Source organism: Eleutherodactylus coqui, chromosome 9 (genome assembly GCF_035609145.1).
Source record: "Eleutherodactylus coqui strain aEleCoq1 chromosome 9, aEleCoq1.hap1, whole genome shotgun sequence".
Taxonomy (NCBI): Eukaryota; Metazoa; Chordata; class Amphibia; order Anura; family Eleutherodactylidae; genus Eleutherodactylus; species Eleutherodactylus coqui.
The window spans coordinates 130,044,655-130,063,734 of NC_089845.1; the positions used below are offsets into that span (position 1 = coordinate 130,044,655).

The following is a 19,080-nucleotide window of genomic DNA, read 5'->3' on the forward strand; positions in this document are numbered from 1 at the left end:
TGTCTCTGCCTACGGCCACACCACCCTGAACACGCCCGATCTCGTCTGATCTCGGAAGCTAAGCAGGGTCGGGCCTGGTTAGTACTTGGATGGGAGACCGCCTGGGAATACCAGGTGCTGTAGGCTTTTGCTTTTCCTCACCGGCACCAGCAGGAGTCGCACTCCTCCCTTTAGGACCTTTTCTTCCCTCACCCTTTTTCAAGGGCGCACTTACTTGCTTTTTGTCGTTTGCTTTCCGTCTGCTGCTCTTTAACCCCCTAATGCCAGGAAAGCACCGCACTGCATTATCATAGCCCTCACAGCTTTCTTTCTGCTTCCAATGCCCTACAGGGACATTGAAAGAAATCTGTGGTAGAAAAAGAAAAAGAAAACTACTGTACCACCCCCTTCCTTCTACACTTACCCCTTTTTGGTAAGAAAGAAACGAGAAATGTACAGAAACAGACCCTGTGTTTGGTAGCTTGCTATCCGGAAAGACAATACCAGGTAGGATGGGGTTGTAGTTGTCAGTCTGCGACGCCACCGTTCCCCACAGCGGCATTCATACACGGCGGATAAATAAGACCGGACGAGCGTACAGTACCTCGGGTCCTCCGGACCGGTAGAGGCCCGGTGAAACTTTACGAGTGACTTTGAAAACACGGTACAACACACTTCAGCAGGCAGACTTTACAGCGCAGGTAGATTAGCATTCTTGGGAAAACTCCAGCTGAAAGTCCATGGCCACAGAACGGCAGTAGCTATCAGCCCGCTCTCGTGGACTGCAACGCGCGTGGCTGTCGGCTAAAGGTGTACCACTAGACGGTGATCCAGACTGCGGACGGCGGCATAGGAATGGTAAACCGACTTTAGGTTATTTTCAGGGGTTCGGCAGACTTCAGCACGGATCTTGCTGTAGGAAAGGTATAGTCCCAAGAGGAGGCAGTTACTTACCATGGCTCTCTTGGACTAGGACTCTTGGGGAAGAAAGATATTTGGTCTCCCTCACTCCCATGCGCGTCACATAGGCTTAGGCGGCCTTTCCTTCTCCTCCATCTTCGGCAAGGCAAGGGCTAATGGTGCCCTCGTGCGTCTCTGTGCTAGCGAACCCTCGGGTGGAAGATGGGTGCTTCTCAGCAGAGCAGACTTAGACTTCACTCCACTGAACTCTCTTGTGGAAGCCAATCACACATATGTATAGATTCATCCCCACCACGTCACATGGCACTGTAAGATGGATACATTCAGCAGCAGCAGAGCTCACAGGCAATGACTTTAAGGGAGTTAACCCTTCAGACGCTGCAGCTGTGCAACACGCACAGAGAAAATAGACATGACAGCTTTGCACAGTGCATCCACATAAGACAGAGATGTATGACAATTCTGGAGGGGACCAGGATGTCACTCTGGGACACTCCGGCGGCGGCGGCAGCAGCAGCAGCAAGGCTGTTGGAGGCAACGAGCGGTGAGCTGCAGGCCGAGCTAGAACGCAGCGGAAGAAGATAAAGGTGGTGGTGGTGGTGGGGGGAACCAGAAAGAAGCCAATGGCTGTCCACCCTCTTAGCATGCCCTGCCACAAGTGGCCCCTGGACACCTGGCCAGGCGTCGGGCTCTCTGGGTCTCTCTTTCTTTCTTTGGCACCCTGAATCTTTTCTCAGCCTTAGCATGGAATGCCTTGGCCCCACCTTTTGAAGGGCACCTGCTGCTGGGGAGTGTCACGTCTCTGCAACACGGGTCGGTACGAGAGCCGCCCCCGGCCCTTGCAGCCTCGGATCTGGGGAGCCGGCCCCCGGCTGGGCCAAAGGTGTGGGAACGGCAGCCCGAGGTAAGCTACCCGGGCGACTCGGGGCAGCTGGCTAGCGTCTACCGGCCATACCACCCTGGAAACGCCCGATCCCCTCCGCTCTCGGAAGCTAAGCAGGGTTGGGCTCGGACAGTACTTGGATGGGAGACCTCCTGGGAATACCGGGTGCTGTAGACTCCTGCCTCTCTTCTTCTTTTCCCCAGTCGAGCCAGCACGGAGCTGCTCCTAGCTTCCCAGAAAGAAGCAAGACCCTCGGTGGCCGCTAGGGGCCTAAAGCCGAAAGCCCCCCCTCGCACCCCCTGTCTCCGCCCGCAAAGGACAGAGTTAAAAGCGGCTTGCGCACAAAGGCCCCGGGCAAGGGTTGCCGACTGGCCGTTAATTCCTGGACGCTGCTGGTAAATCGGCTGCTCTTTTCCAAGGTCAGCGAGAAGGATTAGGGGGCTTTGGGAGTTCTTGGAGGCGACTGGATTTGGGAGGATGTTCCAGCTCCCGCTCAACAAGGCCGTGCGACCGTGAGTTGGTAGGAGCTTGTGACGGAGGGGTAAATCTGTCCCACTTGTAAGGTATATAGTTGAGCGAAGTGGCTAAAAAGAAATGTTGTCTGCCGCTGATTTTTGCATTGCTGGTGGAGGAAAAGAAAGACTTGAGATTGTGAAGGAGCCTTGGCTCTTGGAAGTGCGCCTCACCCGGTCGCGCGCAAGCAGCGGCAGCATGAGGCTGCAGAGAGTTGAGGGAGGGGAAGGCCAAGAGGAACGGGCCTGGTGTGGAGCCGTGCAAAGAACAGCAGCAGCGTCAGCAGCGTCAGCAGCGTCGTCGGCACTGTGAAGCAGAAGAGCAGAAAGCGAGAGGCTTGTCTCTGCCTACAGCCACACCACCCTGAACACGCCCGATCTCGTCTGATCTTGGAAGCTAAGCAGGGTCGGGCCTGGTTAGTACTTGGATGGGAGACCGCCTGGGAATACCAGGTGCTGTAGGCTTTTGCTTTTCCTCACCGGCACCAGCAGGAGTCGCACTCCTCCCTTTAGGACCTTTTCTTCCCTCACACTTTTTCAAGGGCGCACTTACTTGCTTTTTGTCGTTTGCTTTCCGTCTGCTGCTCTTTAACCCCCTAATGCCAGGAAAGCACCGCACTGCATTATCATAGCCCTCACAGCTTTCTTTCTGCTTCCAATGCCCTACAGGGACATTGAAAGAAATCTGTGGTAGAAAAAGAAAAAGAAAACTACTGTACCACCCCCTTCCTTCTACACTTACCCCTTTTTGGTAAGAAAGAAACGAGAAATGTACAGAAACAGACCCTGTATTTGGTAGCTTGCTATCCGGAAAGACAATACCAGGTAGGATGGGGTTGTAGTTGTCAGTCTGCGACGCCACCGTTCCCCACAGCGACATTCATACACGGCGGATAAATAAGACCGGACGAGCGTACAGTACCTCGGGTCCTCCGGACCGGTAGAGGCCCGGTGAAACTTTACGAGTGACTTTGAAAACACGGTACAACACACTTCAGCAGGCAGACTTTACAGCGCAGGTAGATTAGCATTCTTCGGAAAACTCCAGCTGAAAGTCCATGGCCACAGAACGGCAGTAGCTATCAGCCCGCTCTCGTGGACTGCAACGCGCGTGGCTGTCGGCTAAAGGTGTACCACTAGACGGTGATCCAGACTGCGGACGGCGGCATAGGAATGGTAAACCGACTTTAGGTTATTTTCAGGGGTTCGGCAGACTTCAGCACGGATCTTGCTGTAGGAAAGGTATAGTCCCAAGAGGAGGCAGTTACTTACCATGGCTCCCTTGGACTAGGACTCTTGGGGAAGAAAGATATTTGGTCTCCCTCACTCCCATGCGCGTCACATAGGCTTAGGCGGCCTTTCCTTCTCCTCCATCTTCGGCAAGGCAAGGGCTAATGGTGCCCTCGTGCGTCTCTGTGCTAGCGAACCCTCGGGTGGAAGATGGGTGCTTCTCAGCAGAGCAGACTTAGACTTCACTCCACTGAACTCTCTTGTGGAAGCCAATCACACATATGTATAGATTCATCCCCACCACGTCACATGGCACTGTAAGATGGATACATTCAGCAGCAGCAGAGCTCACAGGCAATGACTTTAAGGGAGTTAACCCTTCAGACGCTGCAGCTGTGCAACACGCACAGAGAAAATAGACATGACAGCTTTGCACAGTGCATCCACATAAGACAGAGATGTATGACAATTCTGGAGGGGACCAGGATGTCACTCTGGGACACTCCGGCGGCGGCGGCAGCAGCAGCAGCAAGGCTGTTGGAGGCAACGAGCGGTGAGCTGCAGGCCGAGCTAGAACGCAGCGGAAGAAGATAAAGGTGGTGGTGGTGGTGGGGGGAACCAGAAAGAAGCCAATGGCTGTCCACCCTCTTAGCATGCCCTGCCACAAGTGGCCCCTGGACACCTGGCCAGGCGTCGGGCTCTCTGGGTCTCTCTTTCTTTCTTTGGCACCCTGAATCTTTTCTCAGCCTTAGCATGGAATGCCTTGGCCCCACCTTTTGAAGGGCACCTGCTGCTGGGGAGTGTCACGTCTCTGCAACACGGGTCGGTACGAGAGCCGCCCCCGGCCCTTGCAGCCTCGGATCTGGGGAGCCGGCCCCCGGCTGGGCCAAAGGTGTGGGAACGGCAGCCCGAGGTAAGCTACCCGGGCGACTCGGGGCAGCTGGCTAGCGTCTACCGGCCATACCACCCTGGAAACGCCCGACCCCCTCCGCTCTCGGAAGCTAAGCAGGGTTGGGCTCGGACAGTACTTGGATGGGAGACCTCCTGGGAATACCGGGTGCTGTAGACTCCTGCCTCTCTTCTTCTTTTCCCCAGTCGAGCCAGCACGGAGCTGCTCCTAGCTTCCCAGAAAGAAGCAAGACCCTCGGTGGCCGCTAGGGGCCTAAAGCCGAAAGCCCCCCCTCGCACCCCCTGTCTCCGCCCGCAAAGGACAGAGTTAAAAGCGGCTTGCGCACAAAGGCCCCGGGCAAGGGTTGCCGACTGGCCGGTAATTCCTGGACGCTGCTGGTAAATCGGCTGCTCTTTTCCAAGGTCAGCGAGAAGGATTAGGGGGCTTTGGGAGTTCTTGGAGGCGACTGGATTTGGGAGGATGTTCCAGCTCCCGCTCAACAAGGCCGTGCGACCGTGAGTTGGTAGGAGCTTGTGACGGAGGGGTAAATCTGTCCCACTTGTAAGGTATATAGTTGAGCGAAGTGGCTAAAAAGAAATGTTGTCTGCCGCTGATTTTTGCATTGCTGGTGGAGGAAAAGAAAGACTTGAGATTGTGAAGGAGCCTTGGCTCTTGGAAGTGCGCCTCACCCGGTCGCGCGCAAGCAGCGGCAGCATGAGGCTGCAGAGAGTTGAGGGAGGGGAAGGCCAAGAGGAACGGGCCTGGTGTGGAGCCGTGCAAAGAACAGCAGCAGCGTCAGCAGCGTCGTCGGCACTGTGAAGCAGAAGAGCAGAAAGCGAGAGGCCTGTCTCTGCCTACGGCCACACCACCCTGAACACGCCCGATCTCGTCTGATCTCGGAAGCTAAGCAGGGTCAGGCCTGGTTAGTACTTGGATGGGAGACCGCCTGGGAATACCAGGTGCTGTAGGCTTTTGCTTTTCCTCACCGGCACCAGCAGGAGTCGCACTCCTCCCTTTAGGACCTTTTCTTCCCTCACCCTTTTTCAAGGGCGCACTTACTTGCTTTTTGTCGTTTGCTTTCCGTCTGCTGCTCTTTAACCCCCTAATGCCAGGAAAGCACCGCACTGCATTATCATAGCCCTCACAGCTTTCTTTCTGCTTCCAATGCCCTACAGGGACATTGAAAGAAATCTGTGGTAGAAAAAGAAAAAGAAAACTACTGTACCACCCCCTTCCTTCTACACTTACCCCTTTTTGGTAAGAAAGAAACGAGAAATGTACAGAAACAGACCCTGTGTTTGGTAGCTTGCTATCCGGAAAGACAATACCAGGTAGGATGGGGTTGTAGTTGTCAGTCTGCGACGCCACCGTTCCCCACAGCGGCATTCATACACGGCGGATAAATAAGACCGGACGAGCGTACAGTACCTCGGGTCCTCCGGACCGGTAGAGGCCCGGTGAAACTTTACGAGTGACTTTGAAAACACGGTACAACACACTTCAGCAGGCAGACTTTACAGCGCAGGTAGATTAGCATTCTTCGGAAAACTCCAGCTGAAAGTCCATGGCCACAGAACGGCAGTAACTATCAGCCCGCTCTCGTGGACTGCAACGCGCGTGGCTGTCGGCTAAAGGTGTACCACTAGACGGTGATCCAGACTGCGGACGGCGGCATAGGAATGGTAAACCGACTTTAGGTTATTTTCAGGGGTTCGGCAGACTTCAGCACGGATCTTGCTGTAGGAAAGGTATAGTCCCAAGAGGAGGCAGTTACTTACCATGGCTCCCTTGGACTAGGACTCTTGGGGAAGAAAGATATTTGGTCTCCCTCACTCCCATGCGCGTCACATAGGCTTAGGCGGCCTTTCCTTCTCCTCCATCTTCGGCAAGGCAAGGGCTAATGGTGCCCTCGTGCGTCTCTGTGCTAGCGAACCCTCGGGTGGAAGATGGGTGCTTCTCAGCAGAGCAGACTTAGACTTCACTCCACTGAACTCTCTTGTGGAAGCCAATCACACATATGTATAGATTCATCCCCACCACGTCACATGGCACTGTAAGATGGATACATTCAGCAGCAGCAGAGCTCACAGGCAATGACTTTAAGGGAGTTAACCCTTCAGACGCTGCAGCTGTGCAACACGCACAGAGAAAATAGACATGACAGCTTTGCACAGTGCATCCACATAAGACAGAGATGTATGACAATTCTGGAGGGGACCAGGATGTCACTCTGGGACACTCCGGCGGCGGCGGCAGCAGCAGCAGCAAGGCTGTTGGAGGCAACGAGCGGTGAGCTGCAGGCCGAGCTAGAACGCAGCGGAAGAAGATAAAGGTGGTGGTGGTGGTGGGGGGAACCAGAAAGAAGCCAATGGCTGTCCACCCTCTTAGCATGCCCTGCCACAAGTGGCCCCTGGACACCTGGCCAGGCGTCGGGCTCTCTGGGTCTCTCTTTCTTTCTTTGGCACCCTGAATCTTTTCTCAGCCTTAGCATGGAATGCCTTGGCCCCACCTTTTGAAGGGCACCTGCTGCTGGGGAGTGTCACGTCTCTGCAACACGGGTCGGTACGAGAGCCGCCCCCGGCCCTTGCAGCCTCGGATCTGGGGAGCCGGCCCCCGGCTGGGCCAAAGGTGTGGGAACGGCAGCCCGAGGTAAGCTACCCGGGCGACTCGGGGCAGCTGGCTAGCGTCTACCGGCCATACCACCCTGGAAACGCCCGATCCCCTCCGCTCTCGGAAGCTAAGCAGAGTTGGGCTCGGACAGTACTTGGATGGGAGACCTCCTGGGAATACCGGGTGCTGTAGACTCCTGCCTCTCTTCTTCTTTTCCCCAGTCGAGCCAGCACGGAGCTGCTCCTAGCTTCCCAGAAAGAAGCAAGACCCTCGGTGGCCGCTAGGGGCCTAAAGCCGAAAGCCCCCCCTCGCACCCCCTGTCTCCGCCCGCAAAGGACAGAGTTAAAAGCGGCTTGCGCACAAAGGCCCCGGGCAAGGGTTGCCGACTGGCCGGTAATTCCTGGACGCTGCTGGTAAATCGGGTGCTCTTTTCCAAGGTCAGCGAGAAGGATTAGGGGGCTTTGGGAGTTCTTGGAGGCGACTGGATTTGGGAGGATGTTCCAGCTCCCGCTCAACAAGGCCGTGCGACCGTGAGTTGGTAGGAGCTTGTGACGGAGGGGTAAATCTGTCCCACTTGTAAGGTATATAGTTGAGCGAAGTGGCTAAAAAGAAATGTTGTCTGCCGCTGATTTTTGCATTGCTGGTGGAGGAAAAGAAAGACTTGAGATTGTGAAGGAGCCTTGGCTCTTGGAAGTGCGCCTCACCCGGTCGCGCGCAAGCAGCGGCAGCATGAGGCTGCAGAGAGTTGAGGGAGGGGAAGGCCAAGAGGAACGGGCCTGGTGTGGAGCCGTGCAAAGAACAGCAGCAGCGTCAGCAGCGTCAGCAGCGTCGTCGGCACTGTGAAGCAGAAGAGCAGAAAGCGAGAGGCCTGTCTCTGCCTACGGCCACACCACCCTGAACACGCCCGATCTCGTCTGATCTCGGAAGCTAAGCAGGGTCGGGCCTGGTTAGTACTTGGATGGGAGACCGCCTGGGAATACCAGGTGCTGTAGGCTTTTGCTTTTCCTCACCGGCACCAGCAGGAGTCGCACTCCTCCCTTTAGGACCTTTTCTTCCCTCAGCCTTTTTCAAGGGCGCACTTACTTGCTTTTTGTCGTTTGCTTTCCGTCTGCTGCTCTTTAACCCCCTAATGCCAGGAAAGCACCGCACTGCATTATCATAGCCCTCACAGCTTTCTTTCTGCTTCCAATGCCCTACAGGGACATTGAAAGAAATCTGTGGTAGAAAAAGAAAAAGAAAACTACTGTACCACCCCCTTCCTTCTACACTTACCCCTTTTTGGTAAGAAAGAAACGAGAAATGTACAGAAACAGACCCTGTGTTTGGTAGCTTGCTATCCGGAAAGACAATACCAGGTAGGATGGGGTTGTAGTTGTCAGTCTGCGACGCCACCGTTCCCCACAGCGGCATTCATACACGGCGGATAAATAAGACCGGACGAGCGTACAGTACCTCGGGTCCTCCGGACCGGTAGAGGCCCGGTGAAACTTTACGAGTGACTTTGAAAACACGGTACAACACACTTCAGCAGGCAGACTTTACAGCGCAGGTAGATTAGCATTCTTCGGAAAACTCCAGCTGAAAGTCCATGGCCACAGAACGGCAGTAGCTATCAGCCCGCTCTCGTGGACTGCAACGCGCGTGGCTGTCGGCTAAAGGTGTACCACTAGACGGTGATCCAGACTGCGGACGGCGGCATAGGAATGGTAAACCGACTTTAGGTTATTTTCAGGGGTTCGGCAGACTTCAGCACGGATCTTGCTGTAGGAAAGGTATAGTCCCAAGAGGAGGCAGTTACTTACCATGGCTCTCTTGGACTAGGACTCTTGGGGAAGAAAGATATTTGGTCTCCCTCACTCCCATGCGCGTCACATAGGCTTAGGCGGCCTTTCCTTCTCCTCCATCTTCGGCAAGGCAAGGGCTAATGGTGCCCTCGTGCGTCTCTGTGCTAGCGAACCCTCGGGTGGAAGATGGGTGCTTCTCAGCAGAGCAGACTTAGACTTCACTCCACTGAACTCTCTTGTGGAAGCCAATCACACATATGTATAGATTCATCCCCACCACGTCACATGGCACTGTAAGATGGATACATTCAGCAGCAGCAGAGCTCACAGGCAATGACTTTAAGGGAGTTAACCCTTCAGACGCTGCAGCTGTGCAACACGCACAGAGAAAATAGACATGACAGCTTTGCACAGTGCATCCACATAAGACAGAGATGTATGACAATTCTGGAGGGGACCAGGATGTCACTCTGGGACACTCCGGCGGCGGCGGCAGCAGCAGCAGCAAGGCTGTTGGAGGCAACGAGCGGTGAGCTGCAGGCCGAGCTAGAACGCAGCGGAAGAAGATAAAGGTGGTGGTGGTGGTGGGGGGAACCAGAAAGAAGCCAATGGCTGTCCACCCTCTTAGCATGCCCTGCCACAAGTGGCCCCTGGACACCTGGCCAGGCGTCGGGCTCTCTGGGTCTCTCTTTCTTTCTTTGGCACCCTGAATCTTTTCTCAGCCTTAGCATGGAATGCCTTGGCCCCACCTTTTGAAGGGCACCTGCTGCTGGGGAGTGTCACGTCTCTGCAACACGGGTCGGTACGAGAGCCGCCCCCGGCCCTTGCAGCCTCGGATCTGGGGAGCCGGCCCCCGGCTGGGCCAAAGGTGTGGGAACGGCAGCCCGAGGTAAGCTACCCGGGCGACTCGGGGCAGCTGGCTAGCGTCTACCGGCCATACCACCCTGGAAACGCCCGATCCCCTCCGCTCTCGGAAGCTAAGCAGGGTTGGGCTCGGACAGTACTTGGATGGGAGACCTCCTGGGAATACCGGGTGCTGTAGACTCCTGCCTCTCTTCTTCTTTTCCCCAGTCGAGCCAGCACGGAGCTGGTCCTAGCCTCCCAGAAAGAAGCAAGACCCTCGGTGGCCGCTAGGGGCCTAAAGCCGAAAGCCCCCCCTCGCACCCCCTGTCTCCGCCCGCAAAGGACAGAGTTAAAAGCGGCTTGCGCACAAAGGCCCCGGGCAAGGGTTGCCGACTGGCCGGTAATTCCTGGACGCTGCTGGTAAATCGGCTGCTCTTTTCCAAGGTCAGCGAGAAGGATTAGGGGGCTTTGGGAGTTCTTGGAGGCGACTGGATTTGGGAGGATGTTCCAGCTCCCGCTCAACAAGGCCGTGCGACCGTGAGTTGGTAGGAGCTTGTGACGGAGGGGTAAATCTGTCCCACTTGTAAGGTATATAGTTGAGCGAAGTGGCTAAAAAGAAATGTTGTCTGCCGCTGATTTTTGCATTGCTGGTGGAGGAAAAGAAAGACTTGAGATTGTGAAGGAGCCTTGGCTCTTGGAAGTGCGCCTCACCCGGTCGCGCGCAAGCAGCGGCAGCATGAGGCTGCAGAGAGTTGAGGGAGGGGAAGGCCAAGAGGAACGGGCCTGGTGTGGAGCCGTGCAAAGAACAGCAGCAGCGTCAGCAGCGTCGTCGGCACTGTGAAGCAGAAGAGCAGAAAGCGAGAGGCCTGTCTCTGCCTACGGCCACACCACCCTGAACACGCCCGATCTCGTCTGATCTCGGAAGCTAAGCAGGGTCGGGCCTGGTTAGTACTTGGATGGGAGACCGCCTGGGAATACCAGGTGCTGTAGGCTTTTGCTTTTCCTCACCGGCACCAGCAGGAGTCGCACTCCTCCCTTTAGGACCTTTTCTTCCCTCACACTTTTTCAAGGGCGCACTTACTTGCTTTTTGTCGTTTGCTTTCCGTCTGCTGCTCTTTAACCCCCTAATGCCAGGAAAGCACCGCACTGCATTATCATAGCCCTCACAGCTTTCTTTCTGCTTCCAATGCCCTACAGGGATATTGAAAGAAATCTGTGGTAGAAAAAGAAAAAGAAAACTACTGTACCACCCCCTTCCTTCTACACTTACCCCTTTTTGGTAAGAAAGAAACGAGAAATGTACAGAAACAGACCCTGTGTTTGGTAGCTTGCTATCCGGAAAGACAATACCAGGTAGGATGGGGTTGTAGTTGTCAGTCTGCGACGCCACCGTTCCCCACAGCGGCATTCATACACGGCGGATAAATAAGACCGGACGAGCGTACAGTACCTCGGGTCCTCCGGACCGGTAGAGGCCCGGTGAAACTTTACGAGTGACTTTGAAAACACGGTACAACACACTTCAGCAGGCAGACTTTACAGCGCAGGTAGATTAGCATTCTTCGGAAAACTCCAGCTGAAAGTCCATGGCCACAGAACGGCAGTAACTATCAGCCCGCTCTCGTGGACTGCAACGCGCGTGGCTGTCGGCTAAAGGTGTACCACTAGACGGTGATCCAGACTGCGGACGGCGGCATAGGAATGGTAAACCGACTTTAGGTTATTTTCAGGGGTTCGGCAGACTTCAGCACGGATCTTGCTGTAGGAAAGGTATAGTCCCAAGAGGAGGCAGTTACTTACCATGGCTCTCTTGGACTAGGACTCTTGGGGAAGAAAGATATTTGGTCTCCCTCACTCCCATGCGCGTCACATAGGCTTAGGCGGCCTTTCCTTCTCCTCCATCTTCGGCAAGGCAAGGGCTAATGGTGCCCTCGTGCGTCTCTGTGCTAGCGAACCCTCGGGTGGAAGATGGGTGCTTCTCAGCAGAGCAGACTTAGACTTCACTCCACTGAACTCTCTTGTGGAAGCCAATCACACATATGTATAGATTCATCCCCACCACGTCACATGGCACTGTAAGATGGATACATTCAGCAGCAGCAGAGCTCACAGGCAATGACTTTAAGGGAGTTAACCCTTCAGACGCTGCAGCTGTGCAACACGCACAGAGAAAATAGACATGACAGCTTTGCACAGTGCATCCACATAAGACAGAGATGTATGACAATTCTGGAGGGGACCAGGATGTCACTCTGGGACACTCCGGCGGCGGCGGCAGCAGCAGCAGCAAGGCTGTTGGAGGCAACGAGCGGTGAGCTGCAGGCCGAGCTAGAACGCAGCGGAAGAAGATAAAGGTGGTGGTGGTGGTGGGGGGAACCAGAAAGAAGCCAATGGCTGTCCACCCTCTTAGCATGCCCTGCCACAAGTGGCCCCTGGACACCTGGCCAGGCGTCGGGCTCTCTGGGTCTCTCTTTCTTTCTTTGGCACCCTGAATCTTTTCTCAGCCTTAGCATGGAATGCCTTGGCCCCACCTTTTGAAGGGCACCTGCTGCTGGGGAGTGTCACGTCTCTGCAACACGGGTCGGTACGAGAGCCGCCCCCGGCCCTTGCAGCCTCGGATCTGGGGAGCCGGCCCCCGGCTGGGCCAAAGGTGTGGGAACGGCAGCCCGAGGTAAGCTACCCGGGCGACTCGGGGCAGCTGGCTAGCGTCTACCGGCCATACCACCCTGGAAACGCCCGATCCCCTCCGCTCTCGGAAGCTAAGCAGGGTTGGGCTCGGACAGTACTTGGATGGGAGACCTCCTGGGAATACCGGGTGCTGTAGACTCCTGCCTCTCTTCTTCTTTTCCCCAGTCGAGCCAGCACGGAGCTGCTCCTAGCTTCCCAGAAAGAAGCAAGACCCTCGGTGGCCGCTAGGGGCCTAAAGCCGAAAGCCCCCCCTCGCACCCCCTGTCTCCGCCCGCAAAGGACAGAGTTAAAAGCGGCTTGCGCACAAAGGCCCCGGGCAAGGGTTGCCGACTGGCCGGTAATTCCTGGACGCTGCTGGTAAATCGGCTGCTCTTTTCCAAGGTCAGCGAGAAGGATTAGGGGGCTTTGGGAGTTCTTGGAGGCGACTGGATTTGGGAGGATGTTCCAGCTCCCGCTCAACAAGGCCGTGCGACCGTGAGTTGGTAGGAGCTTGTGACGGAGGGGTAAATCTGTCCCACTTGTAAGGTATATAGTTGAGCGAAGTGGCTAAAAAGAAATGTTGTCTGCCGCTGATTTTTGCATTGCTGGTGGAGGAAAAGAAAGACTTGAGATTGTGAAGGAGCCTTGGCTCTTGGAAGTGCGCCTCACCCGGTCGCGCGCAAGCAGCGGCAGCATGAGGCTGCAGAGAGTTGAGGGAGGGGAAGGCCAAGAGGAACGGGCCTGGTGTGGAGCCGTGCAAAGAACAGCAGCAGCGTCAGCAGCGTCGTCGGCACTGTGAAGCAGAAGAGCAGAAAGCGAGAGGCCTGTCTCTGCCTACAGCCACACCACCCTGAACACGCCCGATCTCGTCTGATCTCGGAAGCTAAGCAGGGTCGGGCCTGGTTAGTACTTGGATGGGAGACCGCCTGGGAATACCAGGTGCTGTAGGCTTTTGCTTTTCCTCACCGCCACCAGCAGGAGTCGCACTCCTCCCTTTAGGACCTTTTCTTCCCTCACACTTTTTCAAGGGCGCACTTACTTGCTTTTTGTCGTTTGCTTTCCGTCTGCTGCTCTTTAACCCCCTAATGCCAGGAAAGCACCGCACTGCATTATCATAGCCCTCACGGCTTTCTTTCTGCTTCCAATGCCCTACAGGGACATTGAAAGAAATCTGTGGTAGAAAAAGAAAAAGAAAACTACTGTACCACCCCCTTCCTTCTACACTTACCCCTTTTTGGTAAGAAAGAAACGAGAAATGTACAGAAACAGACCCTGTGTTTGGTAGCTTGCTATCCGGAAAGACAATACCAGGTAGGATGGGGTTGTAGTTGTCAGTCTGCGACGCCACCGTTCCCCACAGCGGCATTCATACACGGCGGATAAATAAGACCGGACGAGCGTACAGTACCTCGGGTCCTCCGGACCGGTAGAGGCCCGGTGAAACTTTACGAGTGACTTTGAAAACACGGTACAACACACTTCAGCAGGCAGACTTTACAGCGCAGGTAGATTAGCATTCTTCGGAAAACTCCAGCTGAAAGTCCATGGCCACAGAACGGCAGTAACTATCAGCCCGCTCTCGTGGACTGCAACGCGCGTGGCTGTCGGCTAAAGGTGTACCACTAGACGGTGATCCAGACTGCGGACGGCGGCATAGGAATGGTAAACCGACTTTAGGTTATTTTCAGGGGTTCGGCAGACTTCAGCACGGATCTTGCTGTAGGAAAGGTATAGTCCCAAGAGGAGGCAGTTACTTACCATGGCTCCCTTGGACTAGGACTCTTGGGGAAGAAAGATATTTGGTCTCCCTCACTCCCATGCGCGTCACATAGGCTTAGGCGGCCTTTCCTTCTCCTCCATCTTCGGCAAGGCAAGGGCTAATGGTGCCCTCGTGCGTCTCTGTGCTAGCGAACCCTCGGGTGGAAGATGGGTGCTTCTCAGCAGAGCAGACTTAGACTTCACTCCACTGAACTCTCTTGTGGAAGCCAATCACACATATGTATAGATTCATCCCCACCACGTCACATGGCACTGTAAGATGGATACATTCAGCAGCAGCAGAGCTCACAGGCAATGACTTTAAGGGAGTTAACCCTTCAGACGCTGCAGCTGTGCAACACGCACAGAGAAAATAGACATGACAGCTTTGCACAGTGCATCCACATAAGACAGAGATGTATGACAATTCTGGAGGGGACCAGGATGTCACTCTGGGACACTCCGGCGGCGGCGGCAGCAGCAGCAGCAAGGCTGTTGGAGGCAACGAGCGGTGAGCTGCAGGCCGAGCTAGAACGCAGCGGAAGAAGATAAAGGTGGTGGTGGTGGTGGGGGGAACCAGAAAGAAGCCAATGGCTGTCCACCCTCTTAGCATGCCCTGCCACAAGTGGCCCCTGGACACCTGGCCAGGCGTCGGGCTCTCTGGGTCTCTCTTTCTTTCTTTGGCACCCTGAATCTTTTCTCAGCCTTAGCATGGAATGCCTTGGCCCCACCTTTTGAAGGGCACCTGCTGCTGGGGAGTGTCACGTCTCTGCAACACGGGTCGGTACGAGAGCCGCCCCCGGCCCTTGCAGCCTCGGATCTGGGGAGCCGGCCCCCGGCTGGGCCAAAGGTGTGGGAACGGCAGCCCGAGGTAAGCTACCCGGGCGACTCGGGGCAGCTGGCTAGCGTCTACCGGCCATACCACCCTGGAAACGCCCGATCCCCTCCGCTCTCGGAAGCTAAGCAGAGTTGGGCTCGGACAGTACTTGGATGGGAGACCTCCTGGGAATACCGGGTGCTGTAGACTCCTGCCTCTCTTCTTCTTTTCCCCAGTCGAGCCAGCACGGAGCTGCTCCTAGCTTCCCAGAAAGAAGCAAGACCCTCGGTGGCCGCTAGGGGCCTAAAGCCGAAAGCCCCCCCTCGCACCCCCTGTCTCCGCCCGCAAAGGACAGAGTTAAAAGCGGCTTGCGCACAAAGGCCCCGGGCAAGGGTTGCCGACTGGCCGGTAATTCCTGGACGCTGCTGGTAAATCGGGTGCTCTTTTCCAAGGTCAGCGAGAAGGATTAGGGGGCTTTGGGAGTTCTTGGAGGCGACTGGATTTGGGAGGATGTTCCAGCTCCCGCTCAACAAGGCCGTGCGACCGTGAGTTGGTAGGAGCTTGTGACGGAGGGGTAAATCTGTCCCACTTGTAAGGTATATAGTTGAGCGAAGTGGCTAAAAAGAAATGTTGTCTGCCGCTGATTTTTGCATTGCTGGTGGAGGAAAAGAAAGACTTGAGATTGTGAAGGAGCCTTGGCTCTTGGAAGTGCGCCTCACCCGGTCGCGCGCAAGCAGCGGCAGCATGAGGCTGCAGAGAGTTGAGGGAGGGGAAGGCCAAGAGGAACGGGCCTGGTGTGGAGCCGTGCAAAGAACAGCAGCAGCGTCAGCAGCGTCAGCAGCGTCGTCGGCACTGTGAAGCAGAAGAGCAGAAAGCGAGAGGCCTGTCTCTGCCTACGGCCACACCACCCTGAACACGCCCGATCTCGTCTGATCTCGGAAGCTAAGCAGGGTCGGGCCTGGTTAGTACTTGGATGGGAGACCGCCTGGGAATACCAGGTGCTGTAGGCTTTTGCTTTTCCTCACCGGCACCAGCAGGAGTCGCACTCCTCCCTTTAGGACCTTTTCTTCCCTCAGCCTTTTTCAAGGGCGCACTTACTTGCTTTTTGTCGTTTGCTTTCCGTCTGCTGCTCTTTAACCCCCTAATGCCAGGAAAGCACCGCACTGCATTATCATAGCCCTCACAGCTTTCTTTCTGCTTCCAATGCCCTACAGGGACATTGAAAGAAATCTGTGGTAGAAAAAGAAAAAGAAAACTACTGTACCACCCCCTTCCTTCTACACTTACCCCTTTTTGGTAAGAAAGAAACGAGAAATGTACAGAAACAGACCCTGTGTTTGGTAGCTTGCTATCCGGAAAGACAATACCAGGTAGGATGGGGTTGTAGTTGTCAGTCTGCGACGCCACCGTTCCCCACAGCGGCATTCATACACGGCGGATAAATAAGACCGGACGAGCGTACAGTACCTCGGGTCCTCCGGACCGGTAGAGGCCCGGTGAAACTTTACGAGTGACTTTGAAAACACGGTACAACACACTTCAGCAGGCAGACTTTACAGCGCAGGTAGATTAGCATTCTTCGGAAAACTCCAGCTGAAAGTCCATGGCCACAGAACGGCAGTAGCTATCAGCCCGCTCTCGTGGACTGCAACGCGCGTGGCTGTCGGCTAAAGGTGTACCACTAGACGGTGATCCAGACTGCGGACGGCGGCATAGGAATGGTAAACCGACTTTAGGTTATTTTCAGGGGTTCGGCAGACTTCAGCACGGATCTTGCTGTAGGAAAGGTATAGTCCCAAGAGGAGGCAGTTACTTACCATGGCTCTCTTGGACTAGGACTCTTGGGGAAGAAAGATATTTGGTCTCCCTCACTCCCATGCGCGTCACATAGGCTTAGGCGGCCTTTCCTTCTCCTCCATCTTCGGCAAGGCAAGGGCTAATGGTGCCCTCGTGCGTCTCTGTGCTAGCGAACCCTCGGGTGGAAGATGGGTGCTTCTCAGCAGAGCAGACTTAGACTTCACTCCACTGAACTCTCTTGTGGAAGCCAATCACACATATGTATAGATTCATCCCCACCACGTCACATGGCACTGTAAGATGGATACATTCAGCAGCAGCAGAGCTCACAGGCAATGACTTTAAGGGAGTTAACCCTTCAGACGCTGCAGCTGTGCAACACGCACAGAGAAAATAGACATGACAGCTTTGCACAGTGCATCCACATAAGACAGAGATGTATGACAATTCTGGAGGGGACCAGGATGTCACTCTGGGACACTCCGGCGGCGGCGGCAGCAGCAGCAGCAAGGCTGTTGGAGGCAACGAGCGGTGAGCTGCAGGCCGAGCTAGAACGCAGCGGAAGAAGATAAAGGTGGTGGTGGTGGTGGGGGGAACCAGAAAGAAGCCAATGGCTGTCCACCCTCTTAGCATGCCCTGCCACAAGTGGCCCCTGGACACCTGGCCAGGCGTCGGGCTCTCTGGGTCTCTCTTTCTTTCTTTGGCACCCTGAATCTTTTCTCAGCCTTAGCATGGAATGCCTTGGCCCCACCTTTTGAAGGGCACCTGCTGCTGGGGAGTGTCACGTCTCTGCAACACGGGTCGGTACGAGAGCCGCCCCCGGCCCTTGCAGCCTCGGATCTGGGGAGCCGGCCCCCGGCTGGGCCAAAGGTGTGGGAACGGCAGCCCGAGGTAAGCTACCCGGGCGACTCGGGGCAGCTGGCTAGCGTCTACCGGCCATACCACCCTGGAAACGCCCGATCCCCTCCGCTCTCGGAAGCTAAGCAGGGTTGGGCTCGGACAGTACTTGGATGGGAGACCTCCTGGGAATACCGGGTGCTGTAGACTCCTGCCTCTCTTCTTCTTTTCCCCAGTCGAGCCAGCACGGAGCTGGTCCTAGCCTCCCAGAAAGAAGCAAGACCCTCGGTGGCCGCTAGGGGCCTAAAGCCGAAAGCCCCCCCTCGCACCCCCTGTCTCCGCCCGCAAAGGACAGAGTTAAAAGCGGCTTGCGCACAAAGGCCCCGGGCAAGGGTTGCCGACTGGCCGGTAATTCCTGGACGCTGCTGGTAAATCGGCTGCTCTTTTCCAAGGTCAGCGAGAAGGATTAGGGGGCTTTGGGAGTTCTTGGAGGCGACTGGATTTGGGAGGATGTTCCAGCTCCCGCTCAACAAGGCCGTGCGACCGTGAGTTGGTAGGAGCTTGTGACGGAGGGGTAAATCTGTCCCACTTGTAAGGTATATAGTTGAGCGAAGTGGCTAAAAAGAAATGTTGTCTGCCGCTGATTTTTGCATTGCTGGTGGAGGAAAAGAAAGACTTGAGATTGTGAAGGAGCCTTGGCTCTTGGAAGTGCGCCTCACCCGGTCGCGCGCAAGCAGCGGCAGCATGAGGCTGCAGAGAGTTGAGGGAGGGGAAGGCCAAGAGGAACGGGCCTGGTGTGGAGCCGTGCAAAGAACAGCAGCAGCGTCAGCAGCGTCGTCGGCACTGTGAAGCAGAAGAGCAGAAAGCGAGAGGCCTGTCTCTGCCTACGGCCACACCACCCTGAACACGCCCGATCTCGTCTGATCTCGGAAGCTAAGCAGGGTCGGGCCTGGTTAGTACTTGGATGGGAGACCGCCTGGGAATACCAGGTGCTGTAGGCTTTTGCTTTTCCTCACCGGCACCAGCAGGAGTCGCACTCCTCCCTTTAGGACCTTTTCTTCCCTCACACTTTTTCAAGGGCGCACTTACTTGCTTTTTGTCGTTTGCTTTCCGTCTGCTGCTCTTTAACCCCCTAATGCCAGGAAAGCACCGCACTGCATTATCATAGCCCTCACAGCTTTCTTTCTGCTTCCAATGCCCTACAGGGATATTGAAAGAAATCTGTGGTAGAAAAAGAAAAAGAAAACTACTGTACCACCCCCTTCCTTCTACACTTACCCCTTTTTGGTAAGAAAGAAACGAGAAATGTACAGAAACAGACCCTGTGTTTGGTAGCTTGCTATCCGGAAAGACAATACCAGGTAGGATGGGGTTGTAGTTGTCAGTCTGCGACGCCACCGTTCCCCACAGCGGCATTCATACACGGCGGATAAATAAGACCGGACGAGCGTACAGTACCTCGGGTCCTCCGGACCGGTAGAGGCCCGGTGAAACTTTACGAGTGACTTTGAAAACACGGTACAACACACTTCAGCAGGCAGACTTTACAGCGC

General features: G+C 55.5%; 15 non-coding genes across 15 annotated transcripts; all 15 read left to right on the plus strand.

Moving 5' to 3' along the window:
- The first annotated feature begins 7 nt into the window (after positions 1–7).
- LOC136579398 (5S ribosomal RNA) lies at positions 8–126 on the plus strand. Its single transcript, XR_010786870.1, has one exon. It is a non-coding gene; the product is annotated as a 5S ribosomal RNA (ribosomal RNA).
- A 1,714-nt stretch (positions 127–1,840) lies between these two features.
- Positions 1,841–1,960, plus strand: LOC136579292 (5S ribosomal RNA). Its single transcript, XR_010786775.1, has one exon. It is a non-coding gene; the product is annotated as a 5S ribosomal RNA (ribosomal RNA).
- A 681-nt stretch (positions 1,961–2,641) lies between these two features.
- On the plus strand, positions 2,642–2,760 carry LOC136579265 (5S ribosomal RNA). Its single transcript, XR_010786749.1, has one exon. It is a non-coding gene; the product is annotated as a 5S ribosomal RNA (ribosomal RNA).
- Positions 2,761–4,474: 1,714 nt separating this feature from the next.
- On the plus strand, positions 4,475–4,594 carry LOC136579353 (5S ribosomal RNA). The gene has a single exon (XR_010786834.1). It is a non-coding gene; the product is annotated as a 5S ribosomal RNA (ribosomal RNA).
- A 672-nt stretch (positions 4,595–5,266) lies between these two features.
- On the plus strand, positions 5,267–5,385 carry LOC136579273 (5S ribosomal RNA). The gene has a single exon (XR_010786757.1). It is a non-coding gene; the product is annotated as a 5S ribosomal RNA (ribosomal RNA).
- A 1,714-nt stretch (positions 5,386–7,099) lies between these two features.
- Positions 7,100–7,219, plus strand: LOC136579371 (5S ribosomal RNA). Its single transcript, XR_010786852.1, has one exon. It is a non-coding gene; the product is annotated as a 5S ribosomal RNA (ribosomal RNA).
- A 681-nt stretch (positions 7,220–7,900) lies between these two features.
- Positions 7,901–8,019, plus strand: LOC136579400 (5S ribosomal RNA). The gene has a single exon (XR_010786872.1). It is a non-coding gene; the product is annotated as a 5S ribosomal RNA (ribosomal RNA).
- Positions 8,020–9,733: 1,714 nt separating this feature from the next.
- LOC136579293 (5S ribosomal RNA) lies at positions 9,734–9,853 on the plus strand. Its single transcript, XR_010786776.1, has one exon. It is a non-coding gene; the product is annotated as a 5S ribosomal RNA (ribosomal RNA).
- A 672-nt stretch (positions 9,854–10,525) lies between these two features.
- LOC136579401 (5S ribosomal RNA) lies at positions 10,526–10,644 on the plus strand. The gene has a single exon (XR_010786873.1). It is a non-coding gene; the product is annotated as a 5S ribosomal RNA (ribosomal RNA).
- Positions 10,645–12,358: 1,714 nt separating this feature from the next.
- On the plus strand, positions 12,359–12,478 carry LOC136579294 (5S ribosomal RNA). Its single transcript, XR_010786777.1, has one exon. It is a non-coding gene; the product is annotated as a 5S ribosomal RNA (ribosomal RNA).
- Positions 12,479–13,150: 672 nt separating this feature from the next.
- Positions 13,151–13,269, plus strand: LOC136579255 (5S ribosomal RNA). The gene has a single exon (XR_010786740.1). It is a non-coding gene; the product is annotated as a 5S ribosomal RNA (ribosomal RNA).
- Positions 13,270–14,983: 1,714 nt separating this feature from the next.
- LOC136579372 (5S ribosomal RNA) lies at positions 14,984–15,103 on the plus strand. The gene has a single exon (XR_010786853.1). It is a non-coding gene; the product is annotated as a 5S ribosomal RNA (ribosomal RNA).
- A 681-nt stretch (positions 15,104–15,784) lies between these two features.
- Positions 15,785–15,903, plus strand: LOC136579402 (5S ribosomal RNA). Its single transcript, XR_010786874.1, has one exon. It is a non-coding gene; the product is annotated as a 5S ribosomal RNA (ribosomal RNA).
- Positions 15,904–17,617: 1,714 nt separating this feature from the next.
- LOC136579295 (5S ribosomal RNA) lies at positions 17,618–17,737 on the plus strand. Its single transcript, XR_010786778.1, has one exon. It is a non-coding gene; the product is annotated as a 5S ribosomal RNA (ribosomal RNA).
- A 672-nt stretch (positions 17,738–18,409) lies between these two features.
- Positions 18,410–18,528, plus strand: LOC136579403 (5S ribosomal RNA). Its single transcript, XR_010786875.1, has one exon. It is a non-coding gene; the product is annotated as a 5S ribosomal RNA (ribosomal RNA).
- The last annotated feature ends 552 nt before the right edge of the window (positions 18,529–19,080 follow it).